Here is a 9421-nt window from a genome sequence, read left to right on the forward strand (position 1 = left end):
TTTTTTTTTTTTTAAAGATTTTGTTTATTTATTTGAGAGAGAGAGAGAATGAGAGAGAGCACATGAGAAGGGGGAGGGTCAGAGGGAGAAGCAGACTCCCCGCCGAGCAGGGAGCCCGACGCGGGACGCGATCCCGGGACTCCAGGACCATGACCTGAGCCGAAGGCAGACAGTTAACGACTGAGCCACCCAGGCGCCCCTCAAAAGATTTTTTTTTTAAAAGATTTTATTTATTTATTTGAGAGAGAGAGAATGAGAGACAGAGAGCACGAGAGGGAGGAGGGTCAGAGGGAAAAGCAGACTCCCCGCCAAGCAGGGAGCCCGAGGCGGGACGCGATCCCGGGACTCCAGGACCATGACCTGAGCCGGAGGCAGTCGCTCAACCAACTGAGCCACCTAGGCGCCCTCCAGTTATTCTTTATTTTGGTTTGAACCTTCCTCACTTTGTAGGAGATGAGATTGTAGCTTCCGAAATATTGAGATGAGAAGTAGCAGCACTAATCTACTGACCTCTTCAATTTTTGGTTTATTGGCTTACTTCAATAGAGGAACTTGGCATTTCTCAACTCCAGCTGTATACTGGAATCCTGTGAATAGCTTTTGGAAAATGCTTATGCCAAGATCTGATCCCAGGCCAACGAGAATCTCTGGGGATGTGGTGCAGGCATGTTGTTTTGAAGTTTCTGGATGATGGTAACGCCAGGAAGCGTTGAGAAGCACTTGTGCAACAGTGTGAGCCTACCATGGTCTGGAGTGCTGGTGCTGTCCAACAGACCTTTCTGCAATCATGGAAATTGCTGTAGACCAAATGCTTATGTCCCCCCAAAATTCATATACTGAAATCCCAGCCTCCAGTGTGACGGTATTTGGAGGCAGGGCCTTTGGGAGGTGATTAGGTCATGAGGGTAGAAACCTCACCCATGGGATTAGTGCCTCTGTCAAACAGACCCCAGAGAGCTCCCTCACCCCTTCTGCTATGTGAGGACACAGCAAGAAGATGGCCATCTCTGAACCAGGACACTATGACCCTCACCAGACACGGAGTCTGCCGGCACCGTGATCTTGGACTTCCAGCCTCTGTCACCATGAGAAATTTTTGTTGTTTATAACCCACCCACGCTATGGTATTGGTACAGCAGCCTGAACAGACTAAGACAGAAATGTTCCACAAATCTGTTGTCCAATATGGTAGCCACTAGCTAGGTGGAGCTCCTAAATTTTTAATTTTAATTCAAACTTAAATTTACATAGCTATAGGAGGTTGGTGATTACTGTGTTGGGCAGCACAGTTTGGCAGGCTTAGGCCATTTAAAATGATCTGAGTTTATGATTATATAGGTGCTGAATGGTCTTTTTTTGATACTGGACCACACCAGTCCAAACTTACTACTTTTGTCTCTTGGGGTACTTCATGCTAGCTTCTTGATGAAGCCTCTAGTGGTATGAAAGGATAGCCCAAAGCTTATATAGGCTCTGGGAATATTAGGACTTTGGATTTACTGATGGTCTTTTACTCATTTATGCTGGCAGTTTGTTTCTTGGACTTTAAACTTTACTGAATAATGAGCAAAGGCCTTCAGAATTAAAAATTTCTTAAGTGTCAAAGCAGTGGAGCAATTAAACTCTTGGAAAAGGTCATCTTCACTCCTTGGCATCTGATAGTGTTTTTCAACTGGAGGTTGTGACCTTTGTCTTGGATGATGGAGAGTTTCCAGTGGATTGGGGCAGTGGCCTGAGTTTCAAAGCTAAATATAGGTCATTGGCATTGGCAGCTTCATTCTGAGTCTCATCGAAACCATGTCCTATTAATGAATGTGGGGCATTAGTGGCTGGGGGGTAACGTCTTGAGAAAAACCAGAAACACGCCACAGATACAGAAGTCTTTCTCAGATGTAACTTGCTGTTGAGCACAACTAAGTTCTATTTTAATCCACTTTTAAAAATAATTTGTAAATTGTGGGTTGCTATTTAAAAAAAAAAGGGTTAAAAATACACACATATATGATTCATTGGCAAATGTGAAATGTGATATTCATGCTGAGGCATAAGACGAATCCTCCTTCAGGTCATTGCTCAACTCTTCCCTTTTCAGTGAGGCTATCCTGACAACCCTATTCAATATTTCAATATATGTGTATTCATATATTTACCAAATATTAAATGACATCCTTTTAAGTTCAGCATATTTCAAAGTCAAAATATTTATCATGGCAAGTGCCATCTGATTCTCTAGAGCAGGGTCTCAAAGGGGATCAGGAACATCAGCAGCAACTGGGAGCTTGCCAGAAATGCAGCTTCTCAGGCCCCACCCCAGACCAACTGAGCCAGGAACCCTAGCTGTGGGGCCCAGCAATCTGTGTTTTAGGTGATTCTGGGGCACACTGATGTTTGAGATCCACTGATCTAGAGTACACTGAATCCCCCAAAAATGTTCCAGAGGGGTAGACTTCCATACATCCCAAACCTGGTTAAGATCAAAACATTTTGTACATAAAACTGAACTTGTATGTTGTGAAATAGACACCAACATTCTATTTGGACCTAGTGTTATGAATCATGAATTTACCCACTTCAACTAAGCCTCACTGAATCTCTAGTCTTTGATCTTTTTTTTCCCTATAAAAATCAAACTCCTGAAAGAATTTCATGAGATGTTCCTGAAGAGATAAAATGCAATACAAGTGTGCCTTCGGCAAATTCAACACACAAAAATTCAAAAGTATACAACTGATAAGTTTGGTAGCCAATTACTGTTTTTATGAAAATATTAGATTTATAAGATGATTCACTGGAGGATTCATTTAAACAGTGACATCATATAGTGCATTTAAAATAAGTCCATTTACAGAACATAAATTTTACAAATGTCTAATGTGATAGTATAGAAGTGTAGGTAAGTATAAAGTCTCTGATTTCAAACATCCCAGGTTCAGACTCCATCTTTTTCATTTACTGGGTAACCTGGGTCAAACCTTTCTAAGCCTCAGTTTCCTCGTCTGTAAGATGGGTATAATAATTGTCCTATCTCCAAAGTTTGTGTGAGAATTTAAGGATATAATAAAGGTAGCATTTAGCTAGAAGCTGGAACATAGTAAGGTCTGATTAAATGTTTGTTTTTAGTTTTGTTTTGTTTTTAGTTAGCTGCCTTTGTGTCCAGTCTGGTCTCTATGAAAACAGATATTTATGTTTTATCACTCAAGAATGTTCATACAAAGCAGTTAAAGTTCATACAAAGCAAATAGAAGCTAACCATACTGAACACGGGTTCAATACCCGCTGAGCAGGTATTCAGTATTCACCCTTCCAAGGGCTCTTCTCTAGCCAAAGTAATCATGGGAATTTTAATCTCCTTGTCCATGACTGGGTAAGGTATGAGCATGTCCTATAAACCTAGTCAATGAGCTGTTAAGAAACAGTGTGCTGTGGGCCACTGGGAAAGAATTTCTTCCCTTATAAAAGGATGCATTGAGAGAAACTCTCTTCCCTTTGGAAATTGTAATATCAAGCTATGATGCTTGGAGCTGCAGCAGCCACATTGTGACTATGAGGAAAGACATTGCTGACATTGTGGCAATGTAAAAGAAAGGAACCTGCTAAGGAACTTGGTAACGCTGTTGAGCCACTGAACCAAACCTAGAACTGGCTTCCTTCCTGTTACTGATTTAGTTGAAATAATACATGTTCATATTTTCTATGCCACTATCAGTAAAGTTCTATGTTAGTACAAAAGCAAACTAAATGACATAATACATCTATAGCTAGTATGGATTAATTGGCTTTATGACAAAATAATTTGATGACTTTATTCTTGAGGTCATCTTAAACCACATACAGAGAATCCTTAATGAAGAGATCCTTCTCCAAATCAACTGCATGTAACAGCAGTCTTAACTTTCCTGCTCCATATCTGATGTGCTTAACTAATTAACTATTACCTAAGTGTGTAATTATGTTATCTTTGTAAATGAAAATGTTTGTTTTTATTTTAAAAATTTGTTATATCTATTGTTAAAAATATTACAGATTTTTAAATAAAAATAAATATTTTAATTTTGACATAATCCTTTAACACTGTAATCGTATTTCCCTGCTTCATTTCACAATTTATATTTACATTGACAGTTTTTTCATGACAAAGTGAACAAAATGTACAAAATGAGGCTCTACCACATTCAAAAGTTTTCACTAAATGGACCTTACAATGACACACCCCAAATTCCTACTACCAGAGTGATCTCCATTTCTCTTCACAAGCAAATAAGTTTGTTTTCTCACTTTGCAATAGAAATTTGTATTAGTTAATTGTCTATTTATACAGCATCTATTTGGGTTGTATCTAAAATCTGAGGCTATTTTCCCCTCAATGTGTGAATATTTGGTGCCCAAATAATGGTCCTTCAATAGAAGGGCACTTGTTAAGTTATCTGATTGTATTTAAATTAAAAAAAAATTTCTTTTACTCCAGAAATCTCATTTGGTCTTTATTTCCAAATGGGAGCCCCCCACATCTAACACCTTAGATTAGAACTTTGAACCTTCTTGGACAATAAACTCCATGAAAGCAGGGATGCTTGGCTCACCTTAATATTATACCCCAGCATCTTAGCATAGTAGCAAATAATAGGTAGGAGAAATCTAAAATAAATAAATCTCCAAATAAAAATAAATGTTGAACAAATCAAATAGAAAGTAAAACCCTTTCATCTTTTTCATAAAGAAACAATTTCTTTGCTTTACTTTCTCTTTAGACTCTCCATTTAAGAGAGTATACTGCAAATACCCATTTTGTCTATTACTTTCCCCTTCTCTTTCCTCGCAAAACCACGCTGAGGACAGTAGTGAATCTGTATGGTCTTGTGGAAAGTAATGATATGTCCAAGAAACAGCAGAGGTAAATATGCACAAGAAGTGGGTGGAATTGGAAACATACAATTTCAGGTCTGTATTGGACTTGGTTTTCTGAGGACAAAATTTTTAGCTATTTTTCCTTCTTCTAAAGAAGTTCATTCCAAGGTATATTAGATTGGTCCTGGCTAATATTTTTAGCATTTATGTTAGGTCATCTTAATATCTCTTCCCTTTGTTATCTCATCTTTCCTAATAGGTTTGGCTAACCTGAAAATTTCCTCAATTTTTAGCAATGCTAATGAGTACAAATTAATAAATTAGGAAATTGTATTGGTTCATTACATTAAGTCTTAAAAAAATTTTCAGCTTATTTCTGTTATTGATCAAACTCCATAATTTCAAGTTTATTTCTCTGAGGTTTATTGTTTAGAATTTGATTTACAGACTCCATGTCTTTGGCATCATTTATTTATTTTTTCTGCAACCTGTTTTTGGCTATTTCACTACTCATTGACCCCTCCCTTCCACCAGAGGGATGGGCAGGATAAAAAAAATATGATATGACATTTTAATGTAGTCAATTTTGCTACTTGCTACTATCTCTGATAAAATGGTGTACAAGAAAGAAATAAATGTGTAATTATTAACTAAAATGACATTTCAGGATTTTTTAAAAATAATTTTTTTTTATTGTTCATGATCTAGCAACTGTTACTATGGAAAACTGAGTTCTCTCTAGACTACATCTAATAAATAAAGATTTTTTTCATGATAAAAACATAGTTTATAATAATTCTAATCTAAATCACACCAAACTCATGAACTAATGCCCACAAAAATATTGCCAGTTAAAAAAGAATTAATGTCCAAAGAATCCAGAGCTAAAATGAAGCACAAGGTGGATTTAAAAATGGAGAATAATATAAAATAATAAATTGTTTTTGCCTTATAGATTTAAACCTCCTTACCTACCTAGTGATGTAAGAGGCACATATGAAAGAATATCTTGAATATAAATATATATGGATGATTTTAAAAAGTGAAGATTTAACTATAATGGTTACTTCATAATCAATGATGTAATAGTCAATGATGTAGGAGAACAAAGAGCATTGCATAGCTACATATGGACTTCATAGCATCAGTTTGTTTTTAAAAGGGGGGCTACAATATATAAACATTTTTAGTTTTTGTAAATTAAAATAAAATATCTCACCAGCTGAATAACAGAATATTTTAGCAACAAACATATTGGGAAGTATATTTCATTCAGTAGATCAACTTTAGAGAACTAAACTCTCCAGAATAACCAGAGGGTTAGATAGTATATTTACACCTGCTGTATTTCATTCTATAAATAATCTATAATGTCAAAACTAGTCTTGATGGGGGCATTTAAGTTTTATAAAGAGATAAAATGTTACAGTGGACATTTTCAAATTTTTATAGCATAGTATAAACAAAGTATGGACATGATACATAATTATTTTTGAAGTTCAAGGAAAGAGTCCTATAGAAATAAATTATATGGACACAAAAATGAGAAATACTATTTTTAGCCATTTTCACACATTCTTTTACTTCAGAATTTTAAATCATTAGTGAAATAAGCATTTATCTATTTCAAAGTGAATAAAAACAATAACTCCAGAAATTTTCACTCTCTCAAGAAATTATTCAATCATACGGTAAGGTGGTCTAGGATAGTATTTCAGTTGTTTTTATTTTATTTGGCAAAATAATCTGTTTTTAGATACAATTATTGATTCCTCCCACTTTCTTTCTGAATGAAGGATATACTTACTATCTTCATAAACAACTAAAATGTTCACAGAGACGGGTATAACCTATGTCATATCGTAATATACATTTTGTTCTTAGGAGGCTTTGGGCCTAAACCCCATATTCTCTAATCAGATAACTCTCAATAAGGACAAAGATGAAAAACATTTACTTGCATTTAGATACATGAATACCAGCATTTTTAAAGTTAGAAGCAGTTGTGTACATATTCTCAAAAAATTACCTTATTCCAAAATATTTGCTCTTTTCAAAACATAGTTCAAAACATACCTAAATTCAACTGAAGTATCATTTCAAAATAAATAATAATGTAGGCATTATTACATGTCAAACTACTAGAAAATTCCCTGGAGAAACTTAGAATAGTTATTTAAGAAATCCCTAGGTTCAAAACGAAATTCAACTTTTACAATGTTGAGTGAACTAAAACTCAAACGTTTTGTTATATTGGAAAAACATTAGCATGTGTGGTATTGTGATATAGACAAAATGCAAAATGTTACCGAGGCAAGAGAAAGTAAACCAACAGCTTATTATTGAAAAATTCTGATCTAGAGATCATCAGATCAGATAAAACACAACTGCAAACTGCACGCTTGTCCCTGATGCTCCCTGGACGGGTTGTGACGACATGTCTGCTCTCACCCACGGTTCACAGTTCACAACAAACATTTAAATAATACAACTGAATAATTCCTCTGACCAAACTGAACTTTCTTTAAGGAAATAAAGGGATAAGATAATAGATCAAATCTTGCCCCACCTCTTTTTTTTTCCTCCTTTTTTCTTTTAGTGAAACTGACATAAATTGTTAAGGAGCACTACAGCGCCACCAACACAGATCAATGCAAAACAAAAAAGATCTCCCACCGTGTGCAAAAAGAAAAAAAAAAAATTAGAAAAATGCCAAAAATTACAAAATGTCTCCCAAATGTACCTTTTTGGAGAAAAACAAGCTAGATCTGCAAAGATTATCTAATGAAGAGCTTCAAAGAATTAATATCATGGAATACAAGTTTAGATCTGATCAGCAAATAAAAGATCCACTATTTAGTAACAGCCATAACTTAATATAAACCCGGTTATGTCAATCTCCACCTTCATTATACCAAGGGCAGCTTTTCTGTAGTTTGTATCCAAGTAATCCATCAAGAAAACCACAATAGGCCTATTTAAAAAAAAAAGAAAAGAAAAAAGAAACAAAACTACATCCATAGTTTGCCTGCTGATTATTCAGTCCTGGACAAATTAGGTAATAGATAATTTTTATAAAGAGGATATGCACATATTTGCCATTACCAACATTGCTGGCACAAAACAAGTCCATCTTGAAATAGCTGAGTTCCCCTGTAGTTCACAATAATTAAAGTGTAATTTATATTACAAATATTTAGCTTTAATAATGAAAAAAAAAACTATGTGTGGTTTTTTTTTTTTTTCTTTTAGTAAAAATTTACCAGACAAGATTAGGTGGAATATGCAGAGACCAAAGCTAAAGAAAAAATACAAAGATTGGTTTTGTTAGAAGAAACACAATGAAAATCCTCTTTATCTGGTAGCTCATCCAAAGATCTAATGACATAAATGTTTAAAATTACAAACTTACCGTTAGTGTAGGCAAAGAAGAAGCCAGTTCTTGAAAAATAATTGTAACAATATAGGCTGGATACTTGTGTCCCTAGAAACAACAGCCTCCAGGCAGCATATGGATCTTCAAACATCTTTAAAATATTTGGTAAATAAAAAGTAATACTTTCTTCCATGATCAGTGGCTGAATGGGGTGGCTTCCCCCAGGATCTGTGGGCGTTTGGGAAAAATCGGAGAAATATCCACGAAGATTAAAAGCAGAGGAGGCCGCGGCAGCCAGAAGACTCTGGGGTTAACAACTTTGCGATGGCAAGCAGGCGCGCTCTGATTGGCTAGGAGGGCAGTGTCCCTCCAGTCTGCACTATCCCCCGCTCCCCCCGCCTCCTGCAGCTCGGAAAAAAATGCAGCGTGTGTGCCATTTTACACTGGGCTTTTAAAAGCACAGCCACCCAAATGACAAAAGTCTAAGCTCGCTCTTAAGTGACACTGCAAAACAATAGCGCCCACGAGTGCCTGCGAGCTCGGGAAAATGCCCTTTTTAACGTCTCAAGGAACGCTCCTATCTCCTGTGTGTGGGTTTTTACGGAATACAACGCCTTTCTTGAGCAAACTGTTCATCGCTTCGCGAACGTCCATATGTAGTTAGGATACAAACATGGCCATTTGAAAACTCTTGCCATCAAAACAATTTTGATTTGACATCATCAGGTCCCTGAAGAAGGCGGGCGTCCAGGAACAAAATTCACGACTCCTGTAGCTCAGGGAGCTTCAATTCCTTGTAAAAACAGAATTCGTTAGCCGCAATAACTACCATTTGTGCAAAGAATGAAAATAAAAGGGTTTGAGTGGTTAAATTTAAAACAATAGGCATACTTTTTTTTTCTTCCTCCTTAAAAATTCGGTTTCAAAAACCTTTCCTGGCTGACAGAATCCTACACTCTGCCTCACAAACAAAATGGCTGTGGTACTGAGTTTTTTTGGATCCTCCCACTGTGCCTCCTCCTGGCCTCCAGGAAGCGGTAAAAATCCAAAATAAATACGGTACTAAAAGTACATTGTCCAGTCTGAACTCGGGTGAAACCTTTGGTAAGGGGGGGGGTCTTAGAAATGTGCAGCTTTTGTGAGTTTTTTTTTTTTTAATTGTTTTGAAAAGAACATCAATCACTAGAGATTTACTTGACT

The 9421-nt window shown here is 36.2% G+C and overlaps 1 protein-coding gene across 1 annotated transcript in view; it reads right to left on the minus strand.

Moving 5' to 3' along the window:
• The window catches only part of EPC1 (enhancer of polycomb 1), a 96150-nt gene extending 87609 nt beyond the window's left edge, over positions 1–8541 (minus strand). Inside the window, exon 1 of the mRNA XM_081820825.1 lies at positions 8258–8541. The gene's annotated coding sequence lies outside the window, so the exon portion shown is untranslated. The remainder of the gene's footprint in view (positions 1–8257) is intronic.
• Between the last annotated feature and the right edge of the window lie 880 nt (positions 8542–9421).

The sequence above is a fragment of the Leptonychotes weddellii genome, chromosome 5 (genome assembly GCF_054177405.1).
Source record: "Leptonychotes weddellii isolate Sample4059 chromosome 5, ASM5417740v2, whole genome shotgun sequence".
Lineage (NCBI taxonomy): Eukaryota > Metazoa > Chordata > Mammalia > Carnivora > Phocidae > Leptonychotes > Leptonychotes weddellii.